This window comes from Jaculus jaculus, chromosome 8 (assembly GCF_020740685.1).
Source record: "Jaculus jaculus isolate mJacJac1 chromosome 8, mJacJac1.mat.Y.cur, whole genome shotgun sequence".
NCBI classification, from domain to species: domain Eukaryota; kingdom Metazoa; phylum Chordata; class Mammalia; order Rodentia; family Dipodidae; genus Jaculus; species Jaculus jaculus.
The window spans coordinates 41,887,637-41,900,799 of NC_059109.1; the positions used below are offsets into that span (position 1 = coordinate 41,887,637).

At 46.3% G+C, this 13,163-nt stretch overlaps 1 pseudogene; it reads left to right on the plus strand.

Annotated features, from left to right (window-relative positions):
- The first annotated feature begins 3,153 nt into the window (after window positions 1-3,153).
- Window positions 3,154-3,700, plus strand: LOC123462979 (annotated as a pseudogene).
- The last annotated feature ends 9,463 nt before the right edge of the window (window positions 3,701-13,163 follow it).

Below are 13,163 nucleotides of genomic sequence, written 5' to 3' on the forward strand. Positions count from 1 at the left end.
TAACTCAGGCTGACCTGGAATTCATTATGTAGTCTCAGGCTGGCCTTGAACTCATAGCAGTCCTCCTATCTCTGTTTCCCTAGAGCTGGGATTAAAGGTGGGCACTACCATGCCCAGCTCAAATATTAGTTTGTTTATTTGCAAGCAAGAGAGAGAAGACTGACAGACAGAATGAGAATGGGCATAGCGGGGCCTCCAGCCACTACAAAAGACCTCCAGATGCATGCGCCACTTTGTGCATCTGGCTTTACATGGGTACTGGGGAATCAGATTCTGTGGTGGTTAGGCTTTGCAGGCAAGAGCCTTAACCACTGAAATAGTAGTTTTATTATAGTTACTTAACCTTCCAGTAGGTAGAATAGGCACAAATAATACACAAATGGGGACAAACATTTCAAAAGAAAAAAAAAGGGCTGGGGAGATGGCTTAGTGGTTAAGTGCTTGTCTGTGAAGCCTGAGGACCCTGGTTCGAGGCTCAATTCCCCAGGACCCACATTAGCTAGATGCACAAGGGGGCACATGTGTCTGGAGTTTGTTTTCAGTGACTGGAGGCCCTGACACGCTCATTATCTCTCTCTCTCTCTCTCTCTCTCTCTCTCTCTCTGCCTCTTTCTTTATCTGTCTGTCACTCTCAAATAAATAAATAAAAATAAAAACAAAAATTAAAAAAAATATCTTCTGGACATGAGACAGGCCATTCTTTGACCTCATGGGTGGGGACACTTTCTGACCTAGGTCCCTCTGTCTGAGCTGGTTTAGGTATAGTCTTGTCAGCAAGCAGGGGGGGAGGGGAAGGGAGAGGGAGGGAGGAGACAACCTAGAGAGTTGGTGAGTCACTTCTCAGCTAAGAACTTGCAATTCTGGCTGCTATTGCTGGGAAAGTCTTCTGGGAAAGGTGGCCTGGTCCGACCCACCAGCCACATTTGCTCCCAACTTTCAACATACATTTGTTAGGGTTAAAATTTGACCCTGACATTCTTGGCCTTGGAGAAATGGTAGGTTCTAGGAGTGAGACAGAAAATATATAAGTTAAGCCTGGAGCACTTGTGTATAGAAAGTAAGGAATTATAAACATAAAAGGAAGATGTGGGGGCTGGAAAGATGGTTTAGCGGTTAAGCGCTTGCCTGTGAAGCCTAAGGACCCGGGTTCGAGGCTCGGTTCCCCAGGTCCCACGTTAGCCAGATGCACAAGGGGGCGCACAAGAGGCTGGAAGCCCTGGCGTGCCCATTCTCTCTCTCCCTCTATCTGTCTCTCTGTGTCTGTCGCTCTCAAATAATATGGACACAGAAACCATCTGAAAGAGCTTCTAGTGGTCGAAACTGAACAACTTGCTGGGTGTGGTGGCGCATGCCTTTAATCCCAGCAGTCAGGAGGCAGAGGTAGGAGGATTGCCATGAGTTCAAGGCCACCCTGAGACTACATAGTGAATTCCAGGGCTAGAGCAAGACCCTATCTAGAAACAAACAAACAAACATAATCCAGGGCTGGAAATCTGGCTTAGTGGTTAAGGTGCTTGCCTGCATAGCCAAACAACCCAGGTTCAACTCCGGTCCTGGCATGCCCACTCTCTCTTTCTCTACCTTCCTCTCTCTATCTCAAATAAATAAATAAAAATAGTTTTTTTTAAAAACCCTAAACAATTGGCACATGCCTTTAATCTCAGCACTTGGGAGGCAGAGGTAGATAGGTGGATCACTGTGAGTTTGAGTCCTTCCTGAGGCTACATAGTGAATTCCAGGTCAGTCTGGACTAGAGCATGACACTACCTTGAAAAAAGAAATCCAAATAATGCCGAGGAGATGAAGCAAACACTTCCAGTTTAAAAATTATTTCTTTCTTTATTTTTTCTGAGGTAGGGTTTCACCCACGTCTGGCTATTATTTTTTTTTTTTTTTGAGGTAGGGTCTCACTCTGGTCCAGGTAGACCTGGAATTAACTATGTAGTCTTTCAGGGTGGACTCGAACTCACAGCGATCCTCCTACCTCTGCGTCCAAGTGCTGGGATTAAAGGTGTGAGCCACCATGCCTGGTTTACCTCACTCGTTTTTTCTATGTTTTGTTTTGTTTTTTATTATTTAGCCAGTGTGGTAACACACACTTTTAATCTCAGCGTTTGGGAGGCAGTAGTAGGAACATTGCCAAGGAATTCAAAGCCAGTTTGAGACTACATAGTGAATTCCTGGTCATCTTTGCAATAGAATGAAACTGCCTCAAAAAAGAAGAAAAGGGGGCTGAAAGGATGGTTTAGCAGTAAGTGGTTTGCCTGCAAAGCCAAGGACCCAGGTTTGATCCCCCAGGACCCATAAGACAGATGCACACGGTAGCACATGGGTCTGGAGTTCGATTGCACTACCTGGAGACCCTGGTGTGCCCACTCTCTCAGTCTCTCTCCTTTCTCTCTCCAAAATAAAAATTAAAAAAAAATAAGTAAATTTTATCCCTTATCTGATAAGGCAAGCACTTAACTGCTAAGCCATCTCTCCAGTCAATTTTTAAAAACTTTTCATTTTTATTTATTTATTTGATAACAGCAGAGACAGAGAATGGTATGCATTAAAAATATCAAGGAAAATAAATAAATAAATAAATAAAAATAAAAATTAAAAATATCAAGGGAAGGCCAGGTGTGGGGACGCACACCTTTGATCCCAGCCCTCAGGAGGCAAAGGTAGGAGGATGGCTTTGAGTTTGAGGCCATCCTGAGACTACATAGTAAATTGCAGGTCAACCTGCGGTAAAGTGAAACCCCTACCTCAAAAAACCAAAAACAAAAATAAAAAGAAAGCAGTTTGTTTCCCACATAACAGCAAATTCAAATGCCTCACCACAAAATTTTAAGTAAATGATCGATGACAATCATTTTGGTTTAATTATTCCACATGATATACATGTATTAAAACATCAGGAGTGGAGAGATTGCTTAGTAATTAAGGTGCTTGCCCATGGAACCTAAGGGCCCAGGTCTGACTCTCTAAAACCCATGTAAGTCAGATGCACATGGTGGCACATGCATCTGGAGTTTGTTTGCAGTGGCTGGAGACCCTGGCATGCCCATTCTCTCTCTCAAATAAATAAATAATAATAATTTTATTAAAAACAAACAAGGCCGCCGGAAGTGGCCTTCTAAACCAGAGGGTTGCTTGGGCTGGGACATGGTGGCCATTCCCCCGGACTCCTGGAAGCCACACAATGTCTATTTGGAGACCAGCATGGGGATCTTCAGGCTGGAGCTCTACTGGAAGCAGGCACCCAAGACCTGCAAGAACTTCGCGGAGCTGGCTGGGGGGGTGTGGTTACTACAATGGCACCAAGTTCCACAGAATCATCAAGGACTTCATGATCCAGGGTGGCGGCCCTACAGGGACAGGTCGAGGTGGTGCATCTATCTATGGCAAACAGTTTGAAGATGAACTTCATCCAGACCTGAAATTCACCGGGGCTGGAATTCTCGCAATGGCCAATGCAGGGCCAGACACCAGTGGCAGCCAGTTCTTTGTGACCCTTGCCCCCACCCAGTGGCTGGATGGCAAACACACAATTTTTGGCCGAGTGTGCCAGGGTATAGGAATGGTGAATCGAGTGGGTATGGTGGAAACAAACTCCCAGGATCGCCCTGTGGACTACGTAAAGATCCTTAAGGCATACCCTTCTGGACAGACTTGCTGCCCTTGGGGCACACCCAGGATTCTGTCATAGCCCCAGTGAGCCCGCGTCTTGGGGGCCTAGAGCGACTTGTAACTCTAAGCTCCATCTTGGTTTTGTGTATCATGGAGCTCAGCCTGGGGGCTCGCGAGTTAGCGGTGGAAGTGTATTCTCTTCCTCCAGCGCCTGAGTTGCCAGGACATTTGCAGACGTGCCCGCCAGTGTCTAGTCACTGGTTCCTGCTCACTGCAAGTGCCCATGTCTCCTGCCACCCTTGGAGCGAAAGGAAGCAGACAGGTTGCTGTATGGTGCCTCCCCCCTCTGTTCCTGGGGAGACTCGTGTTCACCCTACACCATGGGCTGGTGGCTGTCAGCTTTTCAACTGTGCATGGCCCATCCAGCCTCCTGCGCTGTTCCTCCAGGGGCTGCACCCTCTCTGTATTCTCCCCAGCACCAGAACATCAACACTGCTGTTTCTGACACTTAAACATCCCACGCAAAGCCACATTGAATTTCTGCCAGATGAAAAACGCATCCAACAATCAAGTTTCTGAGAAGGTGTCGAGTGGGGAATGATAATGTGTAATAATCGAGAAATGAATCTATTAAGAGGAAGCCTAAGCCCTGACCATTCCTCTCGGGCAGAAGCAGAAGTCTGCACCCAGGACAGACCATCCTCCTCACCAGCACTCTCACAAGGAACTGGACAAGAGGTCTTTGTACATGACATTTTGGTTTTTTAATCTTTCTGGTTTGCAGGCCAGTAGGGGTAAGAGGAAGGAAGTTAATACCTATGTAATATATAGAAATTTCCAGAATAAAAAGTACCATTGGTGGTTGAAACAAACAAACAAACAAACACATCTTACTAGACTTATTATTATTATTATTATTATTATTATTATTATTATTTGAGGTAAGGTCTTACTCTAGCTCAGGCTGATCTGGATTTCACTATGTAGTCTCAGGGTGGCCTGGAGCTCCTGGCAATCCTCCTACATCTGCCTCCTGAGTGCAAGGATTAAAGTATGCCACCACACCTGGCATACTATACTTTTTTTTTTTTTTTTGAGGTAGGGTCTCACTCTAACTCAGGCTGACCTGGAATTCACTATGTAGTCTCAGGGTGGCTTTGAACGCACGGTGATCCTTCTACCTCTACATCCCGAGTGCTGGGATTAAAGGCTTGTGCCACCATGCCCAGCTTTTAAAAAAATATCTTTGCTTATTTGAGATAGAGAGAGAAAGAGAATGGGTCTACCAGGGCCTCCAGCCACTGCAAATGAACTTTGGAAGCATGTGCCACCTTGTGCAACTGGCTTACATGGGTCCTGGGGAATTGAATGGAGGTCTTTTGGCTTTGCAGGCAAGCGCCTTAACCACTGAGCCATCTCTCCAGCCTCACTATACTTTAAAAAAAATTATTTATTTATTTGAGAGAGAAAAAGAGGCAGAGAGAGAAAGAGAATGGGTGGGGAGCACCAGAGCCTCCAACTGCAGCAAATGAATATAAATATTCATTTTTTGAGGTAGGGTTTTGCTCTAACCCAGGCTGACCTGGAATTCACTCTACTTAATCTCAGGCACACTAGAAGTCACAGCTATATCCTCCTACCTCTCCCTCCTGAGTGCTGGGATTAAAGGCATATGCTACCACGCCCGGCTTTAATTTTTTTTGTTGTTGTTGTTTGTTTATTCGAGGTAGGGTCTCACTCTGGTCCAGGCTGACCTGGAATTCACTATGTCGTCTCAGGGCGGCCTCAAACTCTCAGCAATCCTCCAACCTCTGCCTCCCGAGTGCTGGGATTAAAGTGTGTGCCATCACGCCCGGCCTTAAAAAAATATTTTTATTTATTTATTTGTAAGCGGGGGGGAGGGGCGCTGGAGAGATTGCTCCGCAGTTAAGGTGCCTGTAAAGCCTAAATGGTGGGGGGGTAGAGTTAGGGTGGCACCAAACAAGGATGATCTGACTTCTTATCTTTTTCCTAGTTCCCTAGACCTGATCTTCTACAAACAACCTGGACCCCTCCTGGGAAGGAGGTCTTTCATAGGATTTAAACATTGGGGTTGATCAAGTTCAGGCCCGAGAACTTGATTTCAGGGCTAGCCTCTTTCTGAGACAGCCCCTAGCTCTGATCAACCAGCTGTCCCTTTGGCTCACCTAAGCCAGAAGACAGCCACAACCATAAGGTTATAGATGCCTTTGCAAGGGGAAGGCAGGCTCTCTGACCACTGGGAACTTCCAGCTATGGGGGAGTTTTTCGTCTGCTGGGTCTGGACTGGCTCTGCCCAGGCCCAGGTGGGAGGGCACCCTCCCTTTACTCTCCATATGGGCTCCTTTACCCCCTCCAGCTCCCCACATGGCAGGAGCTCCTTGAACTTTCTTTTCTTTTCTATTTTTTTTTTTGGGGGGGTGTTTCAAGGTAGGGTCTCACTCTAGCTCAGGCTGACCTGAAATTCACTATGTAATCTCAGGGTGGCCTCAAACTCCTGGGATCCTCCTACCTCTGCCTCTTGAGTGCCGGGATTAAAGGCGTGTACCACTACGCCTGGTTCTTTTTTCTTTCCACACTTTCTTCTCCCAGGCCCTCCACGGGCATTTTTAGCCACATGGGTGCCTTTCCTTGGCTCTGTACTTCCCTCAATAAATATAATAATAATTATCCCCCTCAGTCTTCTTTTTTATTCAATTATTTGACTAACATTAGAAATGAACCTAGGGTTTGGGGTTCATGAACTTTCTTGGACCCCTAGCACCCTGTTACATAAGGACTCAGGTTCAATTCCCTAGAACCCACATAAGTCAGATGCATAAGGTGGCACATGTATCTGGAGTTTGTTTGCAGTGGTTAGAGGCTCTGGTGTGCCTATTATCTCTTGGAAATAAATTAAATTAAATTAAATTAAATATTTTCGCTGGGCATGGTGGCACACACCTTTAATTCCAGCACTCGGGAGGCAGAGGTAGGAGGATCCCCATGAGTTAGAGGCCACCCTGAGACTACATAGTGCATTCCAGGTCAGCCTGGGCTAGAGTGAGACCCTACCTCAAAAAAAAAAAAAAACCCACAAAAAATAAAAATAAAAAAGGATGGGGCAGGAAAAAAACCTTACTCCCTTTCTTATAATTGAGATTCTTATTATCTTGCCTATTTCTTTTTTTAATTTTATTTTAATATTTATTTTTTGAGAGAGAGAGAATGGGCATGACAGGGCCTCCAGCCACTGCAAACGAACTCCAAATGTATGCACCTCCTTGTGCATCTGGCTAACATGGGTCCTTTAGAATTGAACCAATGTCCACTGCAAACGAACTCCAGACACATGTGTGCCCTGTGTGCATCTGACTAACATGGGTCCTAGGGAATCAAAACTGGGTCCTTTGGATTTGCAGACAAATGCCTTAACTGCTAAGCCATCCCTCCAGCCCTCACTTTTTTAAAACATTTTATTTATTTACTTGAGAGAGAGAAAGAGGGAGGGAAAGAGAGAATGGGTGTGCCGGGACATCCAGCCACTGCAGACAAACTCCAGACAAATGTGCCCTTGTGCACATGGGTCCTGGCGAATCAAATCGGGATCCTTTGGCTTTGCAGGCAAACATCTTAACTGCTAAGCCATCTCTCCAGCTCCGATTTTTTTTTTTTTTTTAAGGTAGAGTGGCTTTAGCCCAGGCTGTCATGGAATTTACTTTATAGTCTCAGGCAGACCTTGACTTCACAGTGACCCTCCTACCTCTGCCTCCTGAGGGCTGGGATTAAAGGCATACACCACCATGCCTGGCCATCCTCTTTTTTTTTTTTTTCTGGTTCTTTGAGATAGTCTCCCTCTAGCCCAAGCTGACCTGGTACTCACTCTGAGTCTCAGGCTGGCCTCTAACTCACAGTGATTCTCCTACCTCTGTCTCCCAAGTGCTAGAATTAAAGGTGTGCACCAGGATGCCCAGCCTCTGCCTTCCAAATGCTGGGATTAAAAGCATGTGCCTCCACATTTGATTGCCGGGCTCCCTGGAGAGTCTCACCCCCTTCCATGGGGTGAGACATTTGGTGCTTTCACAGTAATGCTGGATGAGAGCTTTCCTTTTTTTTTTTTTTTTAAATTTATTTATTTGAGAGCAACAGACACAGAGAGAAAGACAGATAGAGGGAGAGAGAGAGAATGGGCGCGCCAGGGCTTCCAGCCTCTGCAAACGAACTCCAGACGCGTGCGCCCCCTTGTGCATCTGGCTAACGTGGGACCTGGGGAACCGAGCCTTGAACCAGGGTCCTTAGGCTTCACAGGCAAGCGCTTAACCGCTAGAGCTTTCCTTTTGTAAAGAATGAGGAGGACAGGTGGAAGGGGGACCTGCCATTTGCTCCCAAATGCCTTCTCCTGCTGATGACTTTCAGGAAAGAAGGTGTAGAAGTTGAGGATGTGGGAACTGATTTTCTATGTCCTTTAGGGCCTTTCATATCCCTACAAATGTCTGGCTCTCTGAAAACCCCTGACCTGCGAATACTCTCATTTTCCACATAGCCAGATAGGGTCTCTAGACACTTGGACTGAGGTAAGGAAAAGAGGGCAGGCTGAGGAGAGATTTCTTAGACAGGGTTCTGACAGTCACCCCAGGAGCACAGGAATGAAGGCCACCGAGGGAAAGCTTTTGAGAATTGGGGCCCTTTAGATAGGTTTGGACACATTTGGAAGAGAATCAAATGAGAGGCAGAAGTGATTTTCAACCAGTGGAGTGCTGTTCTGAGTGGGCCAAGGGCCTTTTTATCCTTTATGTGCAATCCCTGACTGCTGAGAGAGCTGGCAAGCATAGTGTCGGTGTATTCTAGGAATACCCTTAGATCAGCATAAGCAGGCACCAAATCATGAGCACTGGAATAGCGTAAAGGATTTCTGGAGTGTTTTTTTCTTTCTTTTCTTTTCTTTTTTTAGGTAGGGTCTCACTGACCTGGAACTCATTCTGTAACAAAGGCTGGGTCCTGAATTTACAGTAATCCTCTTACTATATCTAGCTAGATTATTTCATGTATATATATATATATATACATATATATATATATATATACACTTTTTTTTTGCAGTAGGGTTTCACTCTAACCCAGGCTGACCTGAAATTCACTGCATAGTCTCAGGGTGACCTCAAACTCATGGCGATCCTTCTACTTAAACATTTTTTTCTTTTCACAATTTTTAAATTGACAACTTCCATGATTATAAAAAACATTCCTTGGTAATGCCCTCTCTGTCCCTCCCACTCTCTCTCAGTCAGTCTTTCTTTTATTTTGATATCATGATCTTTTCCTCCAATTATGATGGTCTTGTGTAGGTAGTGTCAGCCACTATGAGGTCATGGATATCCAGGCCATTTTTTCTCTGGGGGGAGCACGTTGTAAGGAGTCCTACCCTTCCTTTGGCTCTTATATTCTTTCTGCCAACTCTTCCACAATGGACCCTGAGCCTTGGAAGGTATAATAGAGATATTGCAGTGCTGAGCACTCCTCTGTCACTTCTTCTCAGCACCATGATGCCTTCTGAATCATCAGGTCTCCATCATCTGTAAAGAGAAGTTTCTCTAACCAAAAGTGAGAGTAACATTAATATATAGGTATGAATATTAAGAGAAGTGCTTACTGGGCAGTTTGATAAGCATAGTATATACATTTAACCAGACAGCAGCAGACATACTTAAACATTTTTTGTTTTCCAAGGTATGGTCTCACTGTAGCCCAGGCTGACCTGAAAATTCAGTATGTAGTCTCAGAGTGGCTTCGAACTCACAGAGATCCTCCTACCTCTGCCTCCTGAGTGCTGGGATTAAAAAAAATTTTTAAAGTATTTTATTTTTATTTATTTATGAGAGAGAGGGAGAATGGGCACTCCAGGGCCTTCTAGCCACTGAAAATGAACTCCAGATGCATGTGCCACCATGTGCATCAGGCTTACATAGGATCTGGAGAATCAAATATGGATACTTAGGCTTCGCTGGCAAGCACCTTAACCACTAAAGCACTCTCCAGCCCTATTTTTTTTTTTTTTTTATTTAAGGCTGAAGAGTTGGGTCCAAGCTTTGGAAGAGGTTTTCCCTGGCTCTACGCTGGCATGAGAATAAACTGATTCTCCACTCGGTCTATGGTGCCGGTTCTGTGTGCCTTAGTTTCCCGTATCATTGGGGAACTAAACCCTGGCCAAGAGGCTGTGCAAGCAAGCACCTGAGCCATCTCCTCAGGCCAAGGGTTAGGTCTTAATCATGGACCAGGGCAGCTCCCTACCTGTGACCACTTTTCCCAAGATGGAAAACCCCTGACTACCACATATCTACCACATTTGCTTCCTCTGACCTGAAGCTTCTCCCTGGGTGACGTGGAGACTGCAGATTTGGTCTGGAGAAGTGAGACCCTTGTGCGGTAGGAAGTGACCTAGACAAAACCTCTGTGGGGACTGGTGGAGGAGAACTTCAACAAAAATAGTATGACTGGGCTGGAGAGATGGCTTAGCGGTTAAGCGCTTGCCTGTGAAGCTTAAGGACCCTGGTTTGAGGCTCGATTCCCCAGGACCCTCGTTAGCCAGATGCACAAGGGGGCGCACGCATCTGGAGTTCGTTTGCAGTGGCTGGAGGCCCTGGCGTGCCCATTCTCTCTCTCTCTCTGCCTCTTTGTCTCTCTGTTGCTCTCAAATAAATAAATTAAAATAAACAAAAAAAAAAATAGTATGACCAAAGCTAGGTTGTAGTGTTACATGCCAGCACTCAGGAGGCAAGAAGACTGTGAGTTCAAAGTCAGCCTGGGCAACATGGAAGAGACCTAGTCTCAAAAAGTGGAGAAGAGTGCAGCCGGGCGTGGTGGCGCACACCTTTAATCCCAGCACTCGGGAGGCAGAGGTAGGAGGATTGCTGTGAGTTCAAGGCCAACCTGAGACTACATAGTGAATTCCTGGACTAGTGTGAAACCTACCTCAAAAAGCCAAAAAAATAAAAAGTGGAGAAGGGGGCTGGAGAGATGGCTGAGCAGTTAAGGCGCTTGCCTATGAAGCCTAAGGACCCCGGTTCGATTCCCCAGTACCCAAGTAAGCCAAATGCGTAAGGTGGCACATGTGTCTGGAGTGGCTACAGGCGCTGGCATGCCCATTGTCTCTTTCTCTCTCCCATAAATAAATAAAGATTAAAAAGCAGAGGAGGTGCATGTGCATCACATGAAGTATGGTGCAAACCTAGACACTTGTGAGTGCAAAGAGGTACCCTTAGTTGCTTGGCAAAGATAAGGACAGGGCTGGAGAGATGGCTTAGCGGTTAAGCGCTTGCCTGTGAAGCCTAAGGACCCCGGTTCGAGGCTCGGTTCCCCAGGTCCCACGTTAGCCAGATGCACAAGGGGGCGCACGCGTCTGGAGTTCGTTTGCAGAGGCTGGAAGCCCTGGCACGCCCATTCTCTCTCTCTCCCTCTATCTGTCTTTCTGTCTGTGTCTGTCCCTCTCAAATAAATTAAAAAAAAAAAAAAAAAGATAAGGACAGTGGTGTAACCCTGACTGAGAACCCTCCACTTTGGCAAGACAGACAGACTCAGTCTTGGTTAGCTAGGAAGCCGGCAGAGAAAAACTCAATTGCAGTGGTACCTAAACCCATGCACTTCGGACTTCCTCTCTGCCTTTGGCTGGCCAACTGGCCTTCTCCACCATCTCCTTTGTCCTTCATCACTGCTCGGCTTCGCAGGTAGTGCTCCTTCCTGTTCTGTGCTCACGTAGCACCGTGTCTGCACGACTGGGTATGCCTCATGAAGGCAGGGACATTTGTCTATTTTGGTTTCTGCCACGTCCCCCCAAGCTGGGGAAAGTCCCTGGCAAAGTGCTCATTCATTTGTGGAATGAGTAAATCTGTCAACCACTTGCCTAGGATTAATGGTCTACTTACTCTTCCTAGTGACTCCAGCATCCATTCCCAGCCTTGATCTAGGCAAGTGCTCAACCAATGCCATTCTATTGAGCACACGGAAGCAGCCTTGCACCCCTCAGATACGCTTCACATTCCCTGGAAGTCCTACACACAAACGAGTCACTGGGGCACAGGTTGCCATGTTACCTGGCACTTGGCTTCCCAATGGCTTGACCATCATCTCTGCTACTTTTTGTACCTCTTTAGTGTTTTTCTGTTTTCTATTTTGTTTTGTAGGTTTTTTAACTTATTTATTTATTTGAAAAAGTGAGAGAGGGGAAAGAGGCATAGAGAGAGAGAGAGAATGGGTGCACCAGGGCCTCCATCCACTGCAAATGAACTCCAGACACATGTGCTACCTTGTGCATCTGGCTTACGTGGGTTTTCGGGAATTGAACTGAAGTCCTTTGGTTTTGCAGGCCAACGCCTTAACTGCTAAGCCACAAGTTTTTTGGATTTTTTTCCTTGAGGTAGGATCTCACTATAACCTTGGCTGACCTGGAATTCACTATGTAGTCTCAGGGTGGCCTTGAGCTCAGGTGATCCTCCTATCTCTGTCTCCCATGTGCTGGGATTAAAGGCACGTACCAACATGGCCAGCTTTAACAATATTTTTATTTATTTATTTGCAGGCAAACAGAGAAAGAGAGAGAGGGAGAGAAAGGAATGGGCACATCAAGCCTTTGCCACTGCAAACGAACTCCAGGTGCATGCACCACTTTGTGCATTTGACTTTATGTAGGTACTGGGTAATAGAACCTGGGCATCAGACCTTTAACTGCCCAGCCCTTGTTTTGTTTTATTTATATTTTATTCATTTATTTGCAAGCAGGGTGAAATGGGGGGGGAGAGGGAGGGAGAGAATGGGCATGCCAGGGCCTCTAGCTGCTGCAAACTCCAGATGCATGTGCCACTTTTCAAATCTGGCTTTATGTGGGTACTGGAATCATTAGGCTTTGCAGGCAAGTGCCTTAACAGCTGAGCCATCTCTCCAGCCCTCCCCCCGCCTCCCTTTTTTGTTTTTTCGAAGTAGGGTTTCACTTTAGTCCAGGCTGACCTGGAATTAGTCTCAGGGTGGCCTTGAACTCACAGTGATCTTCCTTACCTCTGCCTCCCCAGTGCTGGGGTTAAAGGTGTGTGCCACCACGCCTGGCTTTGTTTTTGTTTTGTTTTCTGAGTGTCTGTAGCCCTGATTGACCTGACTTGTAGCTCAGACTTGACTTGAACTTGAAGGAATCCTGCACTACCCTCCCTAGTGCTGAGGATGACAGACGTGTACCACCAAGCCCAGCTTTGTGTCATTTCATTTTTGAGATGCTGGGAAAAAATCCAGACCTTATGCATCCTAGGCAAGGGCTCTACCACGGAGTCACACCTCCTGCCACTTTCTGGAAGCTGTTGCGTCCCTGGCGTGGGAAAAGGGAGCCTGGGATTGTTCTGCTTGGACTTTGTGAAGGTGGACTGAAGTAGCAGTAAGGAGCAGGAGGTCTTCCCGAGGATTTAGTGCAGCTGGCATTAAGAGAACAGACAATCTTGGCAGGGGCCCACGCCTTTAATCCCAACATTCGGGAGGCCGAGGTAGTAGGATGGGGTTGGGAGTTCGAGGCT